Source organism: Heteronotia binoei, chromosome 16, assembly GCF_032191835.1.
Source record: "Heteronotia binoei isolate CCM8104 ecotype False Entrance Well chromosome 16, APGP_CSIRO_Hbin_v1, whole genome shotgun sequence".
Lineage (NCBI taxonomy): Eukaryota > Metazoa > Chordata > Lepidosauria > Squamata > Gekkonidae > Heteronotia > Heteronotia binoei.
The window spans coordinates 53,142,835-53,163,119 of NC_083238.1; positions in this window are offsets into that span (position 1 = coordinate 53,142,835).

Genomic DNA, 20,285 nt, shown 5'->3' on the forward strand with positions numbered 1-20,285 from the left:
ATAACCACTGGCATGGATTTGTAGCAAAAAAGGGGGAGGAGGAAGGGCAAGTCTACTTTATATTAATCAAAACCACATTTTTAAATGGGAAACAGGCTGTGGAAGTTGAATCTTCGCATCCCATTCCTTCCGAGGCTGGAAAAGCTTGTAAATCCTTCAGAACCCAGTCCTGCTCACCTGACTTTCTAGTAATGTAGAAGGTAGGATCAGAACCAGGGCTTTGTTGTAAGCAGGAATTCCTTTGCATATTAGACGATGCGCTCCTGATGTAGCCAATCCTCCAAGAGCTTCCGGGGCTCATCGTACAGGGCCTACCGTAAGCTCCAAGAGGATCGGCTACATATGCAAAGGAGTTCCTGGTACAAATGAAGCACCAATCAGAAGAGTTTCCATCTTAACATTAGGAAGAACTTCCTGACTGTTAACAGAGCGGTTTCTCAGTGAAATAGGCTTCCTCGGGAGGTGGGGGGCTCTCTTTTCTTGGAGGTTTTTAAACAGAGGCTTGATGTCCATTGGACAGCAATGCGGATCCTGTGTATTTAGGGGGAGGTATTTGTGAGTTTCCTGCATTGTGCATTGGGTTGGACTAGATGACCCTGGGGGGTCCCTTCCAACTCAATGATCTAAACAGACTTATACACCCTTCAAAGCCCTAGTGCAGGGGTGGCCAACGGTAGCTCTCCAGACGTTTTTCCCTACAACTCCCATCAGCCCCAGCCAGCATGGCCAATGGCTGGGGCTGATGGAAGTTGTAGGCAAAAAACATCTGGAGAGCTACCGTTGGCCACCCCTGCCCTAGTGGATTCAACAAGGGTGCAATTCTGCTAAGAATTCACTGTAAAAGCTGCAATAGCCTCTCAGGGGCTAAATAATGCACTTTCAATCCACTTTCCAACTGGATGTTGCTGGTTCACACAGTAAAATTCCGTCAGAAAGTGCATTGAAAGTGGATTGAAAGTGCATTATTTAGAGTGTGTGATGGCAGCCACTGGGTGGAATTGTGCACTAAAGAGTGCCTTCGACACTTAGAAAAAGTGCTGTAAAGTATATAGGAATGTTCTGAGCCATACAGTGCGAATGAATGCTATTAGCCCTTCTGTGCAGCTGTTGTTGTTGTTCAGGCACATCCGACTCTTTGTGACCCCCTGGACCAAGTCACGCCAGGCCCTCCTGTCTTCCACCATCTTCTGAAGTCCAATCAAATCCATGTTAGTTACATCAGTAACACTGTCCAGCCATCTCCTCTTTTGCCGTCCCCTTCTTCTTTTGCCTTCTGTCTTTCCCAGCATCAGGGTCTTCTCCAGTGAGTGCTCCCTTCTCATCTGATGGCCAAAGTATTTGAGCTTCAGTATCTGACCTTCCAGGGAACAGTCAGGGTTGATTTCCCTTAGGACTGACTGATTGGATCTTCTTGCAGTCCAAGGGCCTCTCAAGAGTATTCTCCAGCACCACAACTCGAAAACATCTATTCGTCTGTGCTGGCCTTCCTTATGCATGAGAGAGATTTCTGTGCAGTACAGCTCCTTAGACCAGGGGTCTCCGACACGCTGACCATAAATGCCATGGTGCTTCTCACCATCTTTCCTGGTGCCCATCAGGGGTGGAATTCTAGCAGGATCTTCTTTGCATATTAGGCCACACCCTCTGATGTAGCCAATCCTCCAAGAGCTTGGAATTCTAGCAGGAGCTTCTTTGCATATTAGGCCACACCCCCTGATGTAGCCAATCCTCCAAGAGCTTGGAATTCTAGCAGGAGCTTCTTTGCATATTAGGCCACACCCCCTGATGTAGCCAATCCTCCAAGAGCTTGGAATTCTAGCAGGAGCTTCTTTGCATATTAGGCCACACACCCCTGATGTAGCCAATCCTCCAAGAACTTACAAGACTCTTTTCTGCAAGCTCTTAGAGGATTGGCTACATCAGGGGGTGTGGCCTAATATACAAAGAAGCTCCTGCTAGAATTCCACCCCTGGTGCCCATCAAGTGTTTTTAGAAAGTGGGCAAGTGGGGTTTGGGGGCAGCAAGGCATCTGAATCAGCTGCCCCAAAAGGGATTAGCCCCCTTTTTTATTCTCTCATTGTCCCATCCTTCAGTCTACTGCAGCAGCAGTTCTACTTACCATTTTTAAAACAGGAGGAGTTTCTTTTTGTGAATCTCTCAGTGTTGAGTTTGCCCTTGAATGTTAGAATACTTGAGCTAAAGAGGTAGTCAGTTCCAGGAATTTCACACATCCACAAGGCCTTAATGTTGTCAACAGCACCTTCTCTTAAATAGAGCCACTATCTATCCACTTGGCCTTTTTTATAGCAGAAACTCCTTTGCATATTAGGCCACAGCCACCTGTTGTAGCCAATCCTTCAAGAGTTTACAGGGCTCGTCTTACAGGGCCTACTGTAAGCCCTTGGAAGTTTGGCTACATCAGGGAGGTTTAGCCTCATGGGTGGAATTCTAGCAGGAGTGCCTTTGCATATTAGGCCCCACACCCCTGATGTAGCCAATCCTCCAAGAGCTTGCAAAAAAGAGCCTTGGAGGATTGGCTACACCAGGGGGTATGGCCTAATATGCAAAGGAGCTCCTGCTAGAATTCCACCCCTGCGTAGCCAATATGCAAAGGAGTTCCTGCTACACAAAAAGCCCTGGATTCGATCGTGTTTTCTTCTGCCACTGACACCCGAGGAGTTTTTACAGTTTAATAAAACGAAATTCTATTCACCCATTTTTTTAAAAGCCAAAAGGATTCTATCAACCCATTATTTAAGGCAAAAGAATTAGGGCTGCTTCGAGCCCCAAACAGTCTTTTTTCTTTCGGTAATGTTGCTGGAGGACTCGGGGGTGGGGGGCAAAGCTGGCCCAAGGCCTCCAACCTCAGCTGGGAGATGGGTTTTTTGGCTTCCCCTGCAGACAATGTGTTTTATGTCGCCACGGCTCTGCCGTGACTCATCTTCGTTTGCTTATCGGAGAATATGTGTTGATGTAAAAGTACCATTCGTAATCTCCCTGCAGCTGCAGCCAGATAATATATTACTGTTTGGATGATGCGCCTCTCTCATGCATGGGCCGATCTATTAAGAATAATTGGTGCGGACGACGATCCCAGGAGCCAAAATGCCTTCCATAGTTCATTCTGGGTCTATGCAAAGCTGTGGTGTTTTTCCTGACATTCTAATGGAGGACTTTGGGAATTGGACGAAGGTACACGAGGGTAATCAGCAGGCCTGTGGCGCAGAGTGGTAAAGCTGTAGTACTGCGGTCCGAACTCTCTGCTCATGACCTGAGTTCGATCCCGGCGGAAGCTGGGTTCAGGTAGCCGGCTCAAGGTTGACTCAGCCTTCCATCCTTCCGAGGTGGGTCAAATGAGTCCCCAGATTGCTAGGGGGAAAGTGTAGATGACTGGGGAAGGCAATGGCAAACCACCCCACTGTAAGAAGTCTGCCGTGAAAACGTCGTGATGCGACATCACCCCATGTGTCAGTAACAACTCGCTGTTTGCACAGGGGACTATCTTTTTTTTTTAGACTAGGGTATAAGAGCCCTGTGATGCAGAGTGGCAAAGCTGCAGTACTGCAGTCCAAACTCTCTGCTCACAACCTGAGTTTGATCCCGGTGGAAGCTGGGTTCAGCTCTCCGGCTCAAAGTTGACTCAGCCTTCCATCCTTCCGAGGTCAGTAAAATGAGTCCCCAGCTTGCTGGGGGAAAAGTGTAGATGACTTTGAAAGGCAATGGCCAAACCACCCCGTAAAAAGTCTGCCGTGAAAACATTGTGAAGGCAACAAGCCCCCAGAGTCGGAAACGACTGTTGCTTGCACAGGGGACTACCTTGACCTTTTTACACTAGGGTACCATATCCTGTGACAGTGCAGAGATGTTTTCACCACTTCCCTTCCTACACTGAAAACCACAGATATGCAAGCAGGCCATGTATGGCTGTCAGGGCTTTTTTTCTTTAGCAGGAACTCCTTTGCATATTAGGCCACACCCACTGATGCAGCCAATCCTCGATGAGTTGACAGTAGGCCCTGTACTAAGAGCCCTGTAAGGTCATGGAGGGTCGGCTACATCAGGGGGATGTTGCCTAGGGTTGCCAATCCCCAGGTGGGGGCAGGGGATCCCCCAGGTTGGAGGCCTTCCTCCCGCTTCAGGGTCATCTGAAAGCATGGAGGGGGGGGGGAGATAAATGTCTGCTGGACACTTCATTATTCCCTATGGAGACCAATTCCCCTAGGGTATAATGGAAAATTGATCCATGGGTATTTGGGGCTCTGGGGGGGCTGCTTTTTGAGATAGAGGCACCAAATTTTCAGCATCACATCCAGTGCCTCTCCTCAAAACACCCTCCAAGTTTCAAAAAGATTGGACCAGGGGATCCGATTCTATGAGCCCCAGAAGAAGGTGCCCCTATCCTTCATTATTTCCAAATGGAGGGAAGGCATTTAAAAGGTTTGCAGTCCCTTTACATGGGGTGGCCAGAATTCCCTTTGGAGTTCAATGATGATTGTCATAACCTCACTCCTGGCTCCACCCCCAAAGTCTCCTGGCTCCATCCCCAAAGCCCCCAGATATTTCGTGAATTGGACTTGGGCACCCTAATGTGGCTTAACATGCACAGGAGTTCCTGCCACAAGAAAAGCCCTGTTGCCAACTCTAGGTTGGCAAATGTCTGGTGATGTGGAGGGTGCAGCTTGGGGAGGGTGGGTTTAGGGGAGGGGAAGGAGCTCAGCAGGGTAGAAAGCCACCGAGTCCACCCTCCAAAGCAGCCATTTTCTCCAGGGGAACTGATCTTGGTCATCTGGAGATCAACTGTAATATCAGGAGATCTCCAAGTACCACCTGGAGGTTGGCAACCCTTGAGCCAGAATCTGATTTGGCTTAGGAACGTAGGCTTGGAAAGACTCCCAGACTTCATACTTGAGAAAGGTATTTTCTTTATGTGCTTCATTTATCCCCTCCCTTTCTCCTCATCCAAAGCAGTTTCCGCCATGATTATCTCCTCCGTTTGCAACTTGCCCAAAGTCCCCCAGCAAGCTTCCATGGCAGAATGGGGATTTGAACCTGGGTCTTCCAGATCCTACTCCAACGTGGTGACCTCAACTTGGAAAAAAGCACTTTCTCCATTTTCTCCAGGGGAACTGATCTTGGTCATCTGGAGATCAACCGTAATATCAGGAGATCTCCAAGTACCTTGGAAAAAGCACTTTCTTTTTCTGCAGAAAGTCCAGAGCTGGGGTGGCCAAACTGCGACTTTGGAGCCACATGGGGCTCTTTGACACATATTGTGTGGTTCTTGAAGCCCCCACCACCCCATCAGTCAGCTTGGAGAAGGCATTTATCTCTTTAAATCACTTTGCCAAGCCAGTGGCTTGGAGTCTGCATTTAAAGTTAAAGTTGCTATCTTTCCATCTCTCCCTCATCTATTTCCCTTCCTTCCTTCCTTCCTTCCTTCCTTCCTTCCTTCCTTCCTTCCTTCCTTCCTTCCTTCCTTCCTTCCTTCCTTCCCTTCCTCTCTCCCTCCTTCCCTCCCTCCCTCCCTCCCTCCCTTCCTTCCTTCCCTTCCTCTCTCCCTCCTTCCCTCCCTTCCTCCCTCCCTCCCTTCCTTCCTTGACTCAAACATCTGATGTTAATGTCTTGTGTCTTTCAAACATCTGACATTTATTCTATGTGGCTCTTATATTAAGCAACTTAAGCATATTGCAGAAATACTTCTTCCCAAATGGTTCCAGCCCGAATTTTGATAAGGTACAAAACTCCTGTTGGTAGGATGGTGGAGTTCTGCTGGTTGCATGAGATCAGGCCCGGTTTCTTCCTAGTTCTTTGTGCACCTCACCATGAAAGGAATGTCCTGCACGAGAGCTTGAAGCGATCCTCCCTTCTAGCTTTTATTCGAGACATGCAAATGTTGCCGACACAGCTGGGCATTTTCTGTGCTCAAGAATGCCCTGGATAAGTTGTGCTCCAGCTGCAGATGGAAAAGCATAGTTAATCAAGAATACGGGTGATTCATCGACACTGGGCTGGGAGACAAACTGGAAGAGAGAATGCCTTCTCTTGATAAGAACCAGACGATGACTCAGATTTCCCCCCCTTTTCTCTTCAATAAATGTTCTCTTTCTTCACTTGGATTAAAGTGGGATGGGTGTTTTTTAACCGCTCTGCTTAGCCGGGCTGTGGAGCTGTATTTTCTTTTAACATTTAAGGGCCAAATTATACATTACAAGAAGACCTTCTTCCCAACCTGATTGCAAGAACATAAGAAGAACCCTGCTGGGTCAAACCAAAGGTCCATCTAGTCCTACTTCCTGTTTCCCACAGAGGCGAGCCAGAGACTCCGGAGAGGTCCACCAGCAGGGTGTGAAGGCAACAGACTTCTCCGTTGTTGACTTACACAACTGGTATTCCATGCCACATTGCCCTTGACATTAGAAAGAATCTCATGACAGTTAGAGCCGTTCCTCAGTGGCAAGAATTCCTCCTGAGGTAGTCAGCTCCCCTTCTTCGGAGGTTTTGAAACATAGGCTAGATCAAAAAGTGTCAAACTTGTGGCCCAAGGGCCAGATCAGGCCCATAGAGTGCTCCTATCAGGCCCACAAGCAACTCACTATCATCTGCTTCTTTCTCTCCCTCTCGCTTCCTTCTGCATCACAGCTTGCTTTGCCAGACTTGCTCAATCGCATGGGAGCTACAGAGCAAAGCCTCTGTTTTCTCCATTGGCTGACCAGCTCACGAAGCAACTTATGTATTATTTATTTATTTATTCCTCGCATTTATATCCTGCCCTCCCCGCCGAAGCAGGCGCAGGGTGGCTAACAACAATCAAACCCAAACAATAGAACAGTAAGCAAACAATTAAAATTAACAGTCGTTATCAATTAACAGTTTAAGACCATTTAAAACAGTTTAAAATAATTTAAAACAATTTTTGGTGCTAGTGTTGGTACAAAAGCTCGCAATGCCCAGCCATTTCATGCTGCTAGGGAGTGTGGCCTAATATGTAAATGAGTTCCTGCTGAGCTTTTTCTACAAAAAAAGTCCTGGCCGAAAAAATGGTGCTGCTAGGGAGTGTGGCCTAATTTGCAAATGAGTTCTTGTTGAGCTTTTACTGTCAAACCCCCCTGCCAATTTGGAAATGGATGTTCCAGATTGGAGCACCCCAAGTCAGGCATTATGGACTATTCCACCCCCTGCAAGAAAAGCACTGGGGTTGCCAGGTACCCCCTCCCTGCCCCAGCCACTAGCGGGAGATAGGAGGTAGGGTTGCCAGATCCAGGTTGGGAAACTCCAGGTTCGGAATGGAGCCTGGGGAAGAAAGGGACATCAGTGGGCTACAATGCCACAGAGTCCGCCCTCCAAAGCATCCATTTTCTCTAAGGGAACTGATAAGAACATAAGAGAAGCCATGTTGGATCAGGCCAATGGCCCATCCAGTGCAACACTCTGTGTCACATAAGAACATAAGAGAAGCCATGTTGGATCAGGCCAATGGCTCATCCAGTGCAACACTCTGTGTCACATAAGAACATAAGAGAAGCCATGCTGGATCAGGCCAATGGCCCATCCAGTGCAACACTCTGTGTCACATAAGAACATAAGAGAAGCCATGTTGGATCATGCCAATGGCCCGTCCATTCCAACACTCTGTGTCACACAGTGGCCAAAAAACCCAGGTGCCATCAGGAGGTCCATCAGTGGGGCTAAGACACCAGAAGCCTTCACCCTGTTGCCCCCTGTTGATCTCTGCAGTCTGGAGATGAGCTGGGGCGTTCCCAGGTGCTGCTTGGAGGCTGGCATCCCCAAGTTGGATGGATGGATGGATGATGGATGGATGGATGGATGGATGGATGGATGGATGGATGGGTAGATAGATAGCTGATAGAGGTTGCCAGGTAAGGGTGTAGGGTTGCCAGATTCAGGCTGGGAAACTCCTGAAGATTTGGGGATAGATCCTAGAGAGAACAGGGACCTGAGTGGGGCACAATGCCCCAGAGTCCGCCCTCCAAAGCACTCATTTTCTCTAGGGGAACTGATCTCTGCAATCTGGAGATGAGCTGCAATTCTGAAGGATCCCCCGGTACCCCCTGGAGACTGGCATCCCTATGAAGGACTCCCAGCTGCTCGGCCAGTATTTGAAAATGCTATTTACAGTGTTCTTGGCATCCGTTCTGCTAGATGAATCTCTTGTGTGAAGCCATTTCACAAAAGCTTGATCCGGTAGTAATGCAGGAGTCATGGTCACTTCCCATTACCACTAATGGGCAATGGGCTACGATCATTGCACTGTGTAGGATCACAGCCACTGGCACCCGATAGAACAGCTCTCATTTAGCTCCGAGCGGCTTTTCAAGGAGAGGGTATTAATAGATTCCAATTTTCAACCGTTAACTAGCAGAAAATGAGAGTTTATCTTTCCCATCAGCATCGTTAAGGCAGACTGATTAACTTTGATTCTCAGGTAAGGGATTGCCACATCTCTCTGGTTTTCATCCTAGTTTTTAAAAAGTCATCTGCTATTTTCTTTTGGTACCTGCTCCAAAAAGGCCACGGGCGGGCCTCGTTCTGGGTAAAAGCTCACAGGAGCAGAACTCCAGAACCTCTAAATTTTATTGTCCTTTTTCTTTCTTATCTCCCCCCCCTCCCATATCTGCTTCTGGGCTCTATTGTTCAACCCCCCCCCCCCCCCCTGTGAGAATTTTGCTGAACTCTAAGATCTGATACACTTTCTAATATTTTTCTCCACAAAAAATGGGAAATAACCAAAACATATCAAGCAGACAGATGGAAATCTTCATCACGTGGCCACGTAGGAGACAGGAATTTAAAAAGTATGATGGGAGTAAGGTTTTATTGTGACAGTTATAATTCAAGGTGCATTTAAAAAGTATGATGGGAGTAAGGTTTTTTGTGACAGTTATAATTCAAGGTGCATTTAAAAAGTATGATGGGAGTAAGGTTTTTTGTGACAGTTATAATTCAAGGTGCATTTAAAAAGTATGATGGGAGTAAGGTTTTTTGTGACAGTTATAATTCAAGGTGCATTTAAAAAGTATGATGGGAGTAAGGTTTTTTTGTGACAGTTATAATTCAAGGTGCATGTAAAAAGTATGATGGGAGTAAGGTTTTTTGTGACAGTTATAATTCAAGGTGCATTTAAAAGGTATGATGGGAGTAAGGTTTTTTGTGACAGTTATACTTCAAGGTGCATTTAAAAAGTATGATGGGAGTAAGGTTTTATTGTGACAGTTATACTTCAGGGTGCATTTAAAAAGTATGATGGGAGTAAGGTTTTATTGTGACAGTTATAATTCAAGGTGCATTTTTTTTTGCTGTTTCAAAATATTATTCACAAAAATTCTTATAACATACAATATAACAAGCAAAAAGAAAATTGAAAACATATAACAAACAATAGTGAGAGCCAGAGAGCAGAGCAGAGAGCCAAGAGCCACTTTGGTGTAGTGGTTAAGTGTGCGGACTCTTATCTGGGAGAACCGGGTTTGATTCCCCTCTCCTCCACTTGCAGCTGCTGGAACGGCTTGGGTCAGCCATAGCTCTGGCAGAGGTTGTCCTTGAAAGGGCAGCTGCTGTGAGAGCCCTCTCAGCCCCACCCACCTCACAAGTTGTCTTGTGGAGGAGGAAGATAAAGGAGATTGTGAGTGCTCTGAGACTCTGAGATTCAGTGTGGAGGGCGGGATATAAATCCAATATCTTCTTCTACCTCACAGGGTGTCTGTTGTGTGTGTGTGGGGGGGGGGGGAGGAAGATAAAGGAGATTGTGAGTGCTCTGAGATTCAGAGTATAGGGCAGGATATAAATCCAATATCTTCTTCTACCTCACAGGGTGTCTGTTGTGGGGGGGGGGAGGTAAAGGAGATTGTGACCCCTCTGAGACTCTGAGATTCAGAGTATAGGGCGGGATATTAATCCAATATCTTCTTCTACCTCACAGGGTATCCGTTGTGGGGGAGGAAGGTAAAGGAGGCTGTGACCACTCTGAGATGCTGAGATTCAGAATGGAGGGCAGGATACAAATCCAATATCTTCTTGTTCTTCAATAAAGGTGACATAAGCAGATGCTCTCTTTAACCAGGGTGCATTTTAAGGTAGACACTGAGCTGATATAATTTAGCACACCTTCCAGAGATGTCAGGTGTGTGGGATATGCAGATGAGTTGTGCTAATGAGCTCCGGCACCTCTTTTTCTACGAAATGACTTCTGGCCAGGGGAAATAGGATCTGTACATTGACAAGAGATGTGATTGGAACTTCCATTTGAGCCATGGGAAGTCTTTTCATGGACAGTGTGAGACACCCTTGGATTGAAATTGCGGGTGGCCACCAAACGAGAAGTAAACACCATTTCGTTTGGGAATGTTTTGCTTCTCACAATGTGATGTTTGGAAATGAGGCCTCAGAAAAGATAAACAGCCCTGAGATGCTGAGACAGAAAATCTTCCAGCGAATGGAAGAGGAAGAAGAAGCGAGCAGTGCAAAGCCTGCTCGTTTCACCAGCCAAACCTCTCTATTCCAGGAAGAATGTGTGTGTGTATATGTATGTATGTATATATATATATATATATATATATATATATATATATTATATATATATATATATATATATATATATATATAAAAATGCTAAAAGGTGAAGCATATATTTTTTAGGATGGATAGTTTTTCAGTCTCTGTGGTTCACCTGTTCTGAGGTTAGGCATGTGGCAATCCAGGAAAGGACCTTCTGAGCTAGGGTTGGGTCCTGTGGAGGACAGGGAATTCAGTGGGGCACAAGACCATAGAGCAGGGGTGTCAAACATGTGGCCCGAGGGCCAAACCAGGCCCCCAGAGGGCTCCTATCAGGCCCCCAAGCAACCAGCTGTCAGCCAGTTTGGTGTAGTGGTTAAGTGTGCGGACTCTTATCTGGGAGAACCGGGTTTGATTCCCCACTCCTACACTTGCACCTGCTAGCATGGCCTTGGGTCACCCATAGCTCTGGCAGAGGTTGTCCATGAAAGGGCAGCTGCTGTGAGAGTCCTCTCAGCCCCACCCACCTCACAGGGTGTCTGTTGTGGGGGAGGAAGGTAAAGGAGATTGTGAGCCGCTCTGAGACTTTTCGGAGTGGAGGGCGGGATATAAATCCAATATCTTCTTCTTCTTCTTCTTCTCCCTCTATCTTGCTTCCTTCTGCATCACAGCTTGCTTTGCCAGACCTGCTCAATCACACAGGAGCTACCGAGCAAAACCTCTGTTTTCTCTATTGGCTGAGGCTCCTCCCTTGGGGAGGAAGGGGGGGAGGCAGAGCTGCTTTGCCAGGCACTCTCAGTCGTACAGTGGAGCTACTGAGCCAAGCCTCTCTTCCTTCTATTGGCTGAGGCTACCTCCCTCCTGGTCCCAGAGCATCCTTTACCCAGTTTCCTGGATCACTTGGGAGAGATACGAAGAAAGCACCTTTAAGAGCAACAAGTGCTAATATTTTAAACATGTTTTATTTTAAATTTTTTAAATTTGGTTTTTCTGTGTCCTTTATAAAGTTTATGTATTTCCTACCTAATCTTAAATAGGAACACACACATGGCCCGGCCTGACAAGGTCTCATTTATGTCAGATCCAGCCCTCATAACAAATGAGTTTGACACCCTTGCCATAGAGTCTACCCTCCAAAGCTTCCATTTTCTCCATGGAAACTGATCTCTGTACTCTGGAAATGAGCTGTAATTTCAGGGCATCCCCAAATCCCAATTGCAGACTGAACATCCCTAAACTGGAAAATATTATCATTCTTGGACATCTCCAAATCCCACCTGTAGCTTCCAGCCTCATTCCTCTCTTCTTCCTGGTAAATTCCAGGGAGCTCCTGTTACAGGAGCCTTTACAAATATGCAAAGATGTTTTGGAAAGGAAGAATAACACGTCAAAAATTAACAGTACTCAGGGCCGGATCGTCCACTAGGCAAATTAGGCATTTGCCTAGGGCACCAGGGTGCCGAATTCGGTTCCCCCTCTCCAGTACCCGAGACAAATACCTAATTTCCCCCTGCCCCCTGGTATGTTCAGAGGAGTGATGTCAGCCTCCCTATTACCCGTTTTGAGGCAGGAATCTCAGTAAAGCGTTCTCTTAAGAGAGCTAATGACGACAAAGCTTCACATCCCCTGTCCCTGAAGGGAGGGGGGGAAGCAAAGCCTCGTTGTCAAGTGCTCTCACTTTACTGGGATTCCTGCCTAAAAGAGGGTAAGGGGGAGTCTGGTGTCACTCCTCTGAGCGTGTTGAGGGTGGGGGCTGGAGAAAAAATGGAAATACAAGAAAAAGGGAGGGGGCAGACAGGAGGGCAGCACTGTGGAGGGGGCGCGGTGTGGCAAGTCTGCCCTAGGGCCTCACACAACCTCGGGCTGACCCTGACAGTACTTTCAAAAGCACTCCTATTCATGTGTTGTCACCAGTATTTGCTTTCAATTAGTACAACGAATCCCTTGATTTTTGGCAAAAAGTTCCGGAGGGAAAATGTTTTGACATGGCAGTTTGGCCTTCAGACACATACAGGAGATGTTCTCCCTCAGAACTTGAAGAGATTTCGGATTACCGTGCTGACAGAACCGTACACCGCATTCCCTAAGACGTGACGGAGGGCCTAACAGCTCCATGTGTGTCTTTGTGACAGGAATGATGGAGAAAGCTGTCAAAGAAATACGTTCGTAAAGGATTAGATGCGCTCGCTATTACACCCAACTGGGGGCTGATCGTTCCTCTATTCTCCTCCTGATACTTCCTAATATAAATCATACCCGGATCTAATAAGCTGCCAACAAGTTAAAGACCAGAGATGTTTCATATCTGTGCTGCTAAGGAAACAAAATCTACCTTTTTTCGACACAAAAAGGTTTTTCAGTTCTGGGTTGGGAAATGCCTGGAGATTTGGGTGGGTGGAGCCTAGGGAAGGTGGGGTTTGGGGAGGGCCGGGACCTAAGCAGGCTACAATGCCACAGAACAGCTGTGTCAAACTCATTTGTCATGAGGGCCGGATCTGACATAAATGAGACCTTAACAGGCTGGGCCATGTCGGTCCAGGCCGTGTGTGTACCTATTTAAGATTAGGTAGCAGGGATACAAATATTATAAAGGACACAACAAATTAAATATTTTTTTTTAACTTAAAACCTTAGCACTCATTGATCTTAAAGCTGCTTTCTTTGTTTTTTTCCCATGGAATCCAGGGAACTGGACAAAGGAAGCTCTAATTCTTCCCTTCCTTCCCCAGGATATCAGAAGGGGAAGGAGCCTCAACCAATTGAAGGAAGAGAGGCTTGGCTCAGTAGCTCTGCCGTGTGATTGAGAGAACAAAGCAAGCTCTCCTTCCCCCTTCCTCCCTAACCCTAACCCAAAGGGAGGAGCCTCAGCCAATGGAGAAAACAGAGTTTTTTCTCTGTAGCTCCTGTGCGATTCAGGAAGCCTGGCAAAGCAAGCTGTTCTGCAGAAGGAAGCAAGAGAGAGGGAGAGCTGAGAGCCAGTTTGGTGTAATAGTGAAGTGTGCAGAGCTGAGAGCCAGTTTGGTGTAGTGGTTAAGTGTGCGGACTCTTATCTGTGATAACCAGTTTTGATTCCCCACTGCTCCACTTGCACCTGCTGGAATGGCCTTGGGTTAGCCATAGCTATTGCCGGAGTGTACTTAAAAGGGCAGCTGCTGTGAGAGCCCTCTCAGCCCCACCCACCTCACAGGGTGTCTGTTGTGGGGGGGGGAGAAGATATAGAAGATTGTAAGCTGCTCTGAGTCTCTGATTCAGAGAGAAGGGTGGAGTATAAATCTGCAGTCGTCATCATCGAGAAGGAAGCAGACAACGGCCAGTTGCTCGGGGGCCTGATAGGAACCCTCTGAAGGACCTGATTCATTCACCGGGCTGCATGTTTGACACCCTTGCCATAGTGCCCACCTTCCAAAGCAGCCATTTCTTTGGGGGAACTGATTTCTATTGGCTGGAGGTCAGTTATAATAGTGGGAGATTTCCGGAGCCCACCTGGTGATTGGCAACTCTGGGTGTAAGCCATCTTTTGATGAGAAACGGAGGAAAGAACCATAGCATCTTTGTCCAATTCGGGGGGGGGGGGGGTTGACAGAGCAGCTGGATTCGCTGTGAGAGCTGAATGTCGAAGGGCTTGGGGAGAATGCATAGTCTCTTTGTTTTCCCGGGGCTGAAACAAATACAGCTGTCTGTTTGGGCTCTGCCCTCCTCGAGAAGTGAACTGAGGACACCCTTTTGTAGCCTGCAGAATGTCAAAAGTGCTGAAACAGACCTCCACATGTTCCATCAATCAGTACTTTATTACTGCCATAGACCACCAGGATAAAACATACATTAGCAAAGGGGTTATAAGAATACACAGGCGCACACACATACACACAATCTTCCATTGAAAATATACAAAAAGCAAATACTTATCACTGAATCACCACTGTGCCTTGGTAGACTCTGGCCACCGGTGGACAGAAACGGACAAGCGCTGTATGAGGTTTCAGAATCAGGGGTGCTATCACACTGGGAAATGGCTGTGATATTATCTCATTCTGGGGTGGAATTCTAGCAGGAGCTCTTTTGCATATTAGGCCACACATCCCTGATGTAGCCCATCCTCCAAGAGCTTACAAGGCTCTTTTTTTGTAAGCTCTTGGAGAATGGGCTACATCAGGAGGTGTGGCCTAATATGCAAAGGAGCTCCTACTAGAATTCCACCACTGATGTTATTGCCAAAAAAAAAAAAGTTTGAGTTTGGTCCATTTTAGAGGTATCAGACACTGGCTGCTGAAGCGGCAGGATCCTGGCAGCGGTCCATGGTTGCCCATTCAGACTGCTTGCATAGGGTTCCCAACCCCCCGCCCTGCCGGGGGACCCCTGGATTAGGAGCCTTTCCCCCCGATCTCCAAGAACATGGAAGCGGGAGGGGGGGAAACGGCGCGGCCTCCCTTCGCGAAATGCATGCTGGGACTCGTAGTCCTTGCATCCTCTCCGGCTGCTACAGGCGTTTCCTCGGGGAGTCTGGCCGGTGGAGGGGGGGGAGCTCCGCCCCCAGAGGACCATGTGTGTTTCTACCTCCGGAGGCTTCAGTCGCTGATTGAAAGGCTTCCTCTTGAGATGGGGTGTCTGTGTTACTTTGAAAAAGTTGGCAGCAACTCATGAGTAGAGAGGCCGATCCCCCTTCAGTGTTGCCAGAAATGGGGGGGGGGGGGAGTCTGCTGAGTACTTCATTATTCTCTATGTGGAGATCGATTCTCATAGGGTATAATGGGGAATTGATCTGGAGCTTTTGAGGGCTCTGGGGGTGCTGTTTTTTGAAGTAGAGGCACCAAATTTTCAGTATAGTATCTAGTGACTCTCTCCAAAGTATCTGCCAAGTTTCAAAATGATTGGACCATGGGGTCCAATTCTATGAGCCCCAAAAGAAGGTGCCCCTATCCTTCATTATTTCCTAAGGAAGGAAGACATTTAAAAAGGTGTGCTGTCCCTTTAAATGTGATGGCTAGAACTCCCTTGGAGTTCAATTATGCTTGTCACACCCTTGTTCCTGGCTCCGCCCTGATGTCTCCTGGCTCCACCCCCAAAGTCCCCAGATATTTCTTGAATTGGACTTGGCAACCCTATGCTTGCACCAGAGCTGGATTAACAATTAGGCCAAGTTGGCACTGGCCTATGGGCTGCCATGCCTTTCCTCATGGTTTCCCCCCTGCTTGCAGCCCTTCCCCTGCACACACAGACAGCAACTGAGCTGCTCTTTGCGCAATTTTCGTGGTGCGGCTGCTGCTGACATTGTCACCGAGTTTGCCTCTTCTCTCCCCTGGAGCTTTGTAAAAGGGGCTTTTAAGAAGGTGCCGGCAGGCTGCAGCGGGGGCTATGGGCGGTGGGGCAGGTGCTCAGACTCTGAGATCATTTGCAAGAAGGCCTCCAAGATTTCGATTGCCTAGGGGCCTCCACAGGTTTTAATCCAGCACTGGCTAGCATGTCTCAACCACAGACCTGGAGAAGGGTTGGGGGGGGGGACCTCGACCGTACCAGAAACAGCTTGGTGTGATCACACTGCTGTTCTGCTTATGAGTCGCACCCGGGCATTCGGATGGCGAGAGAATATGTGATCTGAATGCAATTCAGGGGGGGAACTACCGGGAAGATCCAGGTGGTTTTTAATCCAGATAGGAAGCATCTGGAGATGGGGTGAGAATAGGTGCGGCTCAGAGGGCAGATGTGCTCGTGGGATCATGTGCTTTTAATCCGAATGGAAAGTGTGGCTAAATTGGGCCCAATCTCTTGTGTGAAAGCACCCAAGATCTGCAAGAAGGAATAAGGCGTACCATTCCCAGGGGTGGGAATCTAGCAGAAGCTCCTTTGCATATTAGGCCACACGCCCCTGATGCCAATCCTCCAAGAGCTTACGAGGCTCTTTTTTGTAAGCTCTTGGAGGATGGGCTACATCAGGGGCATGTGGCCTAATATGCAAAGGAGCTTCTGCTAGATTTCCACCTCTGACCATTCCACAAAATGGCTGCTGCAGAAGGCAAAGCCAAACAGCAAATGGCCACTGCAGTTTACCTCCAGCCACACAGTGAAGATCCTCCTACTAGGGTTGCCAGGTCCCTTGGCTGCACAGGCGGGGGCTGGGGGATGCACTTACAGGAGGGAAGGAAGAAGAAGTAGATTTGGGTCCCCACCTCAAGATTAGGGTTGCCAAATCTAATTAAAGAAAAATCTGGGGACTTTGGGGGCAGAGCCAGGAGACTTTAGGGGGGAACTAGGAACAAGGATGTGACAAGCATAATTGAACTCTAAGGGAGTTCTGGCCATCACATTTAAAGGGACAGCACACCTTTTTAAATGCCTTTCTTCCATAGGAAATAATTAAGGATAGGGGCACCATCTTTTGGGGCTCATAGAGTTGGACCCTCTGGTCCAATATTTTTGAAACTTGGGGGGTATTTTGGGGAGAGGCACTAGCTGCTATACTAAAAATCTGGTGCCTCTACCTCAAAAAATAGCCCCCCCAGAGCCCCAATACCCATGGATCAATTCCGTATTATTCTCTATGGGAATCGTTCTCCATAGGAAATAATAGAGTGCCTAGTAGACATTTCCCTCCCCCCCACACTTTCTAAAGGGGGGAGGGCCTCCATACGAGGGAATCCCCCCTCCCTGCCCCCTCCCTCTCTCTCACACACACACACAAATACTTACCGTACTTGGTCTTCTTCCAGCAGAATTTGCTCGCTGTGAAAACGAAAGCAAGGCTGCACAGGAAAAGAAAGGAAGGGGCCGTTCCTGTTTCCTGTGCAACCTTAAAGGGACACATTTTAAAAACGGATCCCAAGCTGTAAAACAACACGATGCCTACAGGTATGTTCTCTCTCCCTCCCCGCCCCCAGATTTTTTAAGAGCGGGGGAGGAGGCTGAAAATTTGGGGGTCCCCCGCCAGGGCGGGAGGGTTGGGAAGCCTGCTCAAGATAGGGTTGCCAAGTCCGCCTCGGCCACCTATTGTACCATAGAGCTTTCCCTCTCAATTTGCTGGAGCATCCAGGAAAACCATAGAGTTTTCCCAGAAATGCCTAGAGGGGCTGGATGACGTCATCACACCAGCAACACTGGGGAAGGTTCCCCCCGCCAGCCCAATGTGGGCCAGCAGGTTCGGAACCTCCAGGGCGGCCCTAACACACACACACACATGTTAAATAACCAATATGAGAATAAGTCAATTTCTGTATGTGTTTGGGAAAAGTAGACCAGGGTGGTTCTACAGTCTTTTTTTGCACTGCTCAGTCTTTTGTTTCCTGATTCATCGGCACAAGGAAGTATTACAGTGGAGGATCCACACATCTGTTGATCTTGCAATACTGAAACAATTCACCTCTTGGATTTTCCCCCAGCCATATAGAGTAGGGGTGGCCAACGGTAGCTCTCCAGATGTTTTTTTGCCTACAACTCCCAACAGTCCCAGCCAGCATGGCCAATGGCTGGGGCTGATGGGAGTTGTAGGCAAAAAACATCTGGAGAGCTACCGTTGGCCACCCCTGACACAGAGGATGGTTCTGTTTCAATTATCACTACTGTTCATCAAGATCAACAGACCCCCACATCTTCAAAGAAAAGCATAAGCCAATTTGCACTATGATGTCATGGCACCATATCACTTATGTCTGAATGCTACACTGTTAGGAAGCAGCCAGTCTATTAATCAGCATCCAATTCCTCTAAGATCTCACAAGCTAAGCAGGTTCAGCTCTGGTTAGTGCTTGGATGGGAGACCACCAAAGAAGTCCAGGATCTTGACACAAAGGTGCCAGGGACAAGACCCTCACATGGCCATTTCTACTTGATCCTTTTAGCTGGAGGTGCCAGGGACAAGACCTTCATATGGCCATGTCTACTTGATCCTTTTAGTTGGAGGTGCCAGGGACAAGACCTTGTGCATGCGATAAAGATTCTCTACCACAGAGCTATGGCTCTGTTGAAGTAGAGTCAGAAGGATGAGGGGCAGCAGGCAGCTTCAACAGGAGCCAATGTTTAGAAACTGTAATTGGCTCTTCTCCAGCTTTTACAATTGGTTAATTTATCCCTGCCAGGCTCCAAGGAGTGCACTCCACAGGCGTCGTCCACTTTTGCATTTTCTGGGTCTGTAACAGATTTGGGGGATGCAAAACTGGCCAGGCAGCATCTGTACTCAGTGGAGCCTGCTTTCCATTGGGGAAGGCAGGCTCCAAGGAGCACATACGCCGTGCATGGGGACAGGGGGCACCTGCGGTCACCCTAGGCCTGGTGGCACCCTAGGTGGCTGCCTACTTGGCCTACTCTCACATATCGGCCATGAGAAAGTCTATGCAGTCACTGTAAATTGGTTATGACATGATGGCTCTTTCCATCACCTCCAACTTCAACAAGTCCCCTCCCCATTAGGCTATACTGAACACAAGAGAATCTAAGGCTGATAACAGACAGCCAGTTTGGGGAATCAAACCCGGTTCTCCCAGCTTAGCGTTCACGTACTTCACCACTACACCAAACTGGCTCTCCAAACTGGAAGGGGACTGGATATTGTCCAGTTGAGTGAGGCCAGAGCATCCCATAAAAGGGAAAGCACCACACCCTGTGAGGGAGGAAGCGACAGACTAAGCTCAGGCAAGGAAAGGGAGACTGGGAATGGAGGTCTATGGGCAGATCCCCTCTTTGGTGGCAGGATGGCAGACAGCAAGGAAACTGTCTCGGGAATGGGAAACCTCACACCCAGTCTCTTTCTCCTAACTACAAACCACATTGAATCTGGGTTTGTCGTTGTGTCTGAACGCAGCTTTGGGTTTTCCACGACTACCCAGAATACAACAACCCAGGGAGATGTAATTCGCTCAAGTGTGTGAGACTCGCGGTCTCTGGCCAGAATACGGGATTATTCCCAGATGTAATTCAGCAATCGTGAACATGAGGAGGCCCCTTCGCCAGCTGCGAGCCAAACAAACAGCTTCCTTTCTGAAGGACATCTGTTTCGGCTTAATACGAAGTTTCAGCTAGATCTTTTCACTAGGCTTTGAACTGTGTCGAACCACTCTTGGCAGCTTGCTCCAAATGGGCCTCTGTAATGCCTTCGAGGAACACAGTCCCTGGCACCTCGGTTTCAGCGCGAAAGTTCCAGGGCCCATCCCTGAATATGCAGAGCTGAGCGCAATGCTACAGGAGAGGATGACTCACACCCTCACCACTGCAATGAATTTTAGCAGGGGTAGATGTAAAGTTCTGCATTTAGGTAGAAAAAAATCCAACACATGGTTATAAGATGGGGAGACTTGTCTTAGCAGTAGCATGTTCAAAAAGGATCTAGGGATCTTAGTGGACCATATGCTGAACATGAGTCAACAGTGTGATGTGGTGGCTAAAAAGGCCAATGCAATTTTGGGCTGTATCAAGAGAAGTCTAGTGTCCAGACAAAGTGAAGTGATGGTATCGCTTTACTCTGCTCTGGTAAGACCTCACCTGAAGTATTGTGTTCAGTTTTGGGCACCACATTTTAAGAAGGATATAGACAAGCTGGAACGGGTCCAGAGGAGGGTGACAAAGATGGTGAGGGGTCTGGAGACCAAGTCCTATGAGGAAAGGTTGAAGGAGCTGGGCACGTTTAGCCTGAAGAGGAGGCGGCTGAGAGGTGATAGGATCACCATCTTCAAGTACTTGAAAGGCTGTCATGTAGAGGATGGTGTGGAATTGTTTTCTGTGGCCCCAGAAGGTAGGACCAGAACCAATGGGTTGAAATTAAATCAAAAGTGTTTCCGGCTCAATATTAGGAA